Source organism: Pongo abelii, chromosome 1 (assembly GCF_028885655.2).
Source record: "Pongo abelii isolate AG06213 chromosome 1, NHGRI_mPonAbe1-v2.0_pri, whole genome shotgun sequence".
In the NCBI taxonomy this organism is placed as follows: domain Eukaryota; kingdom Metazoa; phylum Chordata; class Mammalia; order Primates; family Hominidae; genus Pongo; species Pongo abelii.
The window spans coordinates 209791870-209797869 of NC_071985.2; the positions used below are offsets into that span (position 1 = coordinate 209791870).

The following is a 6000-nucleotide window of genomic DNA, read 5'->3' on the forward strand; positions in this document are numbered from 1 at the left end:
AGTTTCAGGTAAAGGACCTGGAATGTGGCAAACAGTAAATGTTTACTTGACTGATACACTTAGCCTTTCTTTGAAAAGACTGTCCTATTGAAGGACCAACTCAGGCCTTACCCAGGAGATCTACTCATTTTGACTTTTTTCTTGTTGCCTTCATTAATGATTTATTTGAGCACTGTGTGCTAAGCACATTATGTAGTTCATCTCAATTGTCACATGAACTTTAAGAGCTAGGTACAGCCAGGCATGGTGGCTCACACCTGTAACACTTTGGGAGGCCGAGGCGGGTAGATTTTTGTATTTTTAGTAGAGACGGGGTTTCACCATGCAGGCCAGGCTGGTCTCAAACTCCTGACCTCAAGTGACCTCAAGTGACTTGAGGTCAGGAGTTTGAGACCAGCCTGGCCAGCATGGTGAAACCCCGTCTCTACTAAAAATACAAAAATTAGCCAGGCTTCGTGCGTGTGCCTGTAATCCCAGCTACTCAGGAGGCTGAGGCAGGAGAATCGCTTGAACCCAGGAGGCAGAGGTTGCAGTGAGCCGAGATTGTGCCACTGCACTCCAGCCTGAGCGACAGAGCGAGACTTCATCTCAAAAAAAAAAAAAAAAAAAAAAAAAAAAAGAGAGCTAGGTGCTATTACCTACTGTTATCTCCAATTTGAGGATGAGGAAAACTGAGGCTGAAAGAGGTAAATTAACTTGCCTGAGACCAGGTAAAGTTAGGAGGTAACCAGGCTTTGAACACATCCTGTAGTGTTCTTGTAACACGTCAATAGTTTCCTGGTTAGGGTGGGGAGGTCGAGGCGGGAGGTGTACACAAAGTTGGGGAGGTTGAGGCGGGAGGTGCACACAAAGTAAATATGCTGTATCAATTAGCTTATGCTGTGTAACAAATTACCCTAAAACTTTGATAGCTTTAAACAACATTGATTAATTCTCATGATCCTGTGGATTAGGTTTTCTGGGCCAGTTCAGCTTGGGCTGGAAAGTTTGGGATGGTCTCACTCTCGTCTGCTTGATGCTGGCTGTTAGCTGGGATGATGGGACCACATGTCTCCAGCGGACAAGCCTAGCTAAATTACATGGTGATAATTGCAGAGTTCCCAGGAGCAAGAGAGGGCAAGACTCAATTGCACAAGCACTTTTTTTTTTTTTTTTTTGAGATGGAGTCTTGCTCTGTCACCCAAGCTGGAGTGCAGTGGCACAATCTCCGCTCACTGCAACCTCCCCCTCCCGGGTTCAAGCGATTCTCCTGCCTCAGCCTTCCGAGTAGCTGGGATTACAGGCACCTGCCACCACGCCTGGCTAATTTTTGTATTTTTAGTAGAGATGGGGTTTCACCTTGTTGGGCAGGCTGGTCTCAAACTTCTGACCTCAGGTGATCTGCCCACCTCGGCCTCCCAAAGTGCTAGGATTACAGGCATGAGTCACTGCGCCCTGCCAGCACAAGCACTTTTTAAGCCTTACATCTATAATCTTTCTATAATGACCCATCAGCCAAATCCAAATTCTAGAGTGGAGAGCTAGACTGTAGACTTCACCTCCTGATTGGAAGAACTGCAAAATACTGTGGCTCCTCCCCTCCCAGTAGGTCTGTATTAGTTGTCTTTTGTTGTGTAACAAATTATTCCCAAACTTAATGGCTTAAAACTGTAGCAGGACAAGCTGCAGACAAAACCTGTCAGACACCAGGTTAAAGGAAGAGACTTTATTCAGCCAGCAGCGTCGGCAGAGTTGCATCTCAAGAACCAAGCTCTCCAAAGAAAAAGTTCCCAGCTCTCCAAAGAAAAAGTTCCCGGCCCTTTTAAGGGCTTGTAACTCTAAGGGGGTCCACATGAAAGGGTTGTGATAGATTGAGCAAGTGATCTATAGGTAACACATGTGGTTAGAGTTGGGGCGTTAATCTTTAACGTCAGGCCTGGTAAGTGGCATCAGTTGGTCTTGCCACTGACTTCATTCCTGTTGTTTTTCAGCTTTTACTTCTTCCTTCTCTTCAGAGACAGTAAGAGAAATGGCCTCTCTCCTCGAAACAACAATTAACATTTATCATCTCACAGTTTCTGTGAGGAATTTGAGAGCGTCCTAGCTGGGTGGTTCTGGCTTGGGGTCTCTCGTGAGCCTGAAATCATATGAAGGCTTGGCCAGGGCTGGAGAAGCCCCGGCTGGCAAGTTTGTGCAGGCTGTTGGCAGGAGGCCCCAGTTCCTTACCACAAGGACCTCTCAATAGTACTGTTTGAGTGTCCTCATGATACAGCAGCTGGTTTTCAGCAGAGCAAGTGATCTAAGGGCAAGGTAGAGACCACCAATGTCTTTTATGACCTAGCCACAGAAGTCCCATATTGTCAATTTTGCAACATCCCATGGTTTCACAGGTCAGCCATATTCAGTGTGTGTGGGAACTTTGTAAGAGTGCAGATACCGGGAGGTAGAAATCATTAGAGGCCACCTTAGTGGCTGGCTACCATGCTGCCATACATGTTAAGTGGCACTGAAAATGGCTTTATTCTACTGTATTTAATTAGTAGTTTGGCTGTGGATAGAATTCTTTCATAATTGTGAAGAAATTGCTCTGGTTTTTTTCTGGCTTTGATAAATACAATGCTGTTCTGACTCCTGATTCTTTGGGTTTTCCCCCCATCCCGTTTTCTGGAAGCTTTTAAGATCTTCTCTTGGTATTCTAGAATGTGATGATTTTTGTTGTGCTTTTGTCTCTTTTGTCATTCATTGTGCTGGATACCTCAGGGACCTTTTCAATTTAGAACCCCTAGAACAAAGTGTGAGCCCGCAGGTTAGAACCTCTGCATGCGTGGACACAACACCCTGCCAGGCAAACAGATTTAGAGATATGGGGAGAACGGGGCAGGGCTAGGGTCCTGTTCTCTGCCTCCCACCACCTTCTAGTACAGAACTCTGAGAGGCCCAAAAATGTGAATGTGGTCTTCCAGGTCACTGTGAATGTTTATTTATTGACATAGCAGAATAGATTGTCTTTTATTTAATAGTTCATTAGGGTCATTTATAATTTTTTAAGTATGCATTCAGCTGTATTCTTGCCACTGTCCTGCAAATATTAGGTTCGGCCTGCTAGGCAAATTGCTTAACCTCCCTAGGTCTCAGATTTTTTTCTTTTTTCTTTTTATTTATTTATTTTTTTCTAGGCCTCAGATTTGTCTTACATAAAATGGGAATCATAAGAGTACCTATGTTGTGGAGTGCTATGACAGTAATGTGAAATAACACATGAAAGTGTTTGGTATAACATGTGGTCCACAGGGAAAGGCTATTACTGTAGCCGCCCCCCTCCCCTGCCCCCGACTTGGTTTTGCTTTCTGTGGTTTCAGTTACATGCAGTCAACCGCTGTCCAAAAATATTAAATGGAAATTTTCAGAAATAAACCATCTGTAAGTTTTAAATTGCACGCTGTCCTGAGTAGCATGATGAAGTCTTGTGCTGTCCCGCTCCGTCCACCTGGGGAACCTGAATCGTCCCTTTGTCTAGTGCCTCCACGCTGTATACACTCCCTGTTCCTTAGTCACTTACTAAGTAAGTGCCCTGTTCGTTATTGGATCAACTGCCGTGGTATTGCAATGCTTGTGTTCAAGTCACCCTTATTTGACTTAATAATGGCCCCAAAGTGCAAGAGTAGTGATGCTAGCAATTTGGATATGCCAAAGAGAAGCCATAAAGTTCTTTCTTTAAGTGAAAAAGGTAAAAGTTATAATAAGGAAAGAAAAAATAAAGTATGCTGAGGTCGCTAAGATCTGTAGTAAGAACGAATCTTCTATCTGTGAAATTATGAAGAAGGAAAAAGACATACCTGCTAGTTTTCCTGCCACACATGAAACTGCAAAAGTTATGACCACGGTGCCTGATAACTGTATTACATCATATTGCTATAATTATTCTATTTTATTATTAGTTGTTAATCTCTTATCGTGCCTAATTTATAAATTAAATGTAATCATAGGTATATATGTATAGAAAAAAACATAGTACTGTATATATAGGGTTCAGTACTATTCAGTCATCCCCTGAGGGTCTTGGAACATATCGCCCACAGATAATGGGGGACTGCGGATAATCTCCAGTTTATGGTGGTTCGACTTATGACTTTGTGACTTTACAATGGTGCAAAAGTGATAAGAATTCAGCATTCTTCTCGACAAGTGGACGAGCATCTACTGTGCTTTCACAGCGGCTATCACTATTGCCAGCAGCAAGACTGTCAGCTCGGCGCCCTCGTCTGGTTGGATGGGAAACTGCAGTTGCTAAGGGAGCTGGGTTTGGAAGGACCGGCCAGGGTTGCAGGGTGGCCTAGCTGTGATTTGGGAGTAATGCCTTGTGCCTCTGCTTACTGTCTCCTCTCTTGCACTCCTATGTTGCAGGAATCTCTGAGGACAAATGGGAATTCTCACTGATTTCTAGGACTACCCTGGGGCAGGTAAGAAAAGCATCCGAGTTTTTTCTCATTGTTCCATTTATAAACTTTTTTTTTTTTTTTGGAGATAGGGTCTCACTCTGCCACCCAGGCTGGAGTGCAGTGGCACAATCTTGGCTCACTGCAAGTTCTGCCTCCTGAGCTCAACCAGTCCTCCCACTTCAGCCTCCTGAGTAGCTGGGACTACAGGTGCATGCCACCATGCCCAGGTAATTTTTGTATTTTTTGTAGAAATGGAGTTTCATCACATTGCCTAGGCTGGTCTTGAAATCCTGGACTCAAGTAATCTGCTGGCCTCAGCCTCCCTAACTGCTGGTACTACAGACAGGCCTGAGCGACCACCCCTGGCTGTAAACATTTTCTTAGCTCAAGGACTGCTGAATTTGTATCCATTTTCTTCTCTCCTATCTCAATTGGGTGGGTGAAATGATACTGTTAATTATTTTCTGTTACTTTCGAATGCTTCTTTGTGGTGAACTGAGGGCATAGTAATACTGTAGCAGCTAACAACCATATGGGTCTGGAGGACTTTACTAATGTTATTTTTTAATCTTCCTAGTTGCAGGTGTTTTATTATTAGCTTCATTTTATGGATAAGAAAACTGGGCACAGAGAGGCTGAGTTACTTGCTCAAGTTCATACAGGTGGTCAGTAGTAGAGCTAGGATTTGAACCTGGCAGTCAGCCTCCGGAGTTCATGTTATGTTTATTTATTTATTTTTTGAGACAAGGTCTTGCTCTGCCACGCAGACTGGAGGGCAGTGTCGTGATCTCAGCTCACTGCAGCCTTGACACCCCCGGGCTTAAGTGATCCTCCTGCCTCAGCCTCTTGAGTAGCTGGGACTACAGGCACACATCACCATGCCTGGCTAATTTTTGTATATTTTGTAGAGACGGAGTTTTGCCGTGTTGCCCAGGCTGGTCTCAAACTCCTGGGATCAAAGGATGCGCCCATGTTAGCCTCTCAAAATGCTGGGATTATAGGTGTGAGCTACCGAGTCTATGTTCTTTTTTTTTTTTTTTGAGGCAGGGTCTCGCTCTGTCCCCCCAGGCTGGAGTGCAGTGGCATGATCTCAGCTCACTGCAAGCTCCGCCTCCCGGGTTCACGCCATTCTCCTGCCTCAGCCTCCAGAGTAGCTGGGACTACAGGAACCCACCACCACGCCCGGCTAATTTTTTGTATTTTTAGTAGAGACGGGGTTTCACCGTGTCAGCCAGGATGGTCTCTATCTCCTGACCTCGTGATCTGCCTGCCTTAGCCTCCCAAAGTGCTGGGATTACAGGCGTGAGCCACCGCGCCTGGCCTGAGTCCATGTTCTTAACCACACTGAACCTCCTCCAAATATTATTTAATATTTATGATTTACAATGTGCCAGGCTGAGACCCCAGAGCTTAGGCTCTTCTTCACCATGCTGCACTTACCAGCTGTGTTACCTTGGACAAGTCATTTTCCTCAGAGCTTAGTTTATAACAACAACTGTTTACTAAACGCCCACTCCGTGATTGGCACCTGGCCTAATCCATCATCATCATCATCCTGGCTAACATGTCCTGAGCTCTTTCT

The 6000-nt window shown here is 44.8% G+C and overlaps 1 long non-coding RNA gene across 1 annotated transcript; it reads left to right on the top strand.

The window, feature by feature from the left end:
• Nucleotides 1-4061: 4061 nt before the first annotated feature.
• On the top strand, nucleotides 4062-5430 carry LOC129051951 (uncharacterized). Its single transcript, XR_008516555.2, has 3 exons — nucleotides 4062-4244; nucleotides 4384-4439; nucleotides 4668-5430. It is a non-coding gene; the product is annotated as an uncharacterized LOC129051951 (long non-coding RNA).
• The last annotated feature ends 570 nt before the right edge of the window (nucleotides 5431-6000 follow it).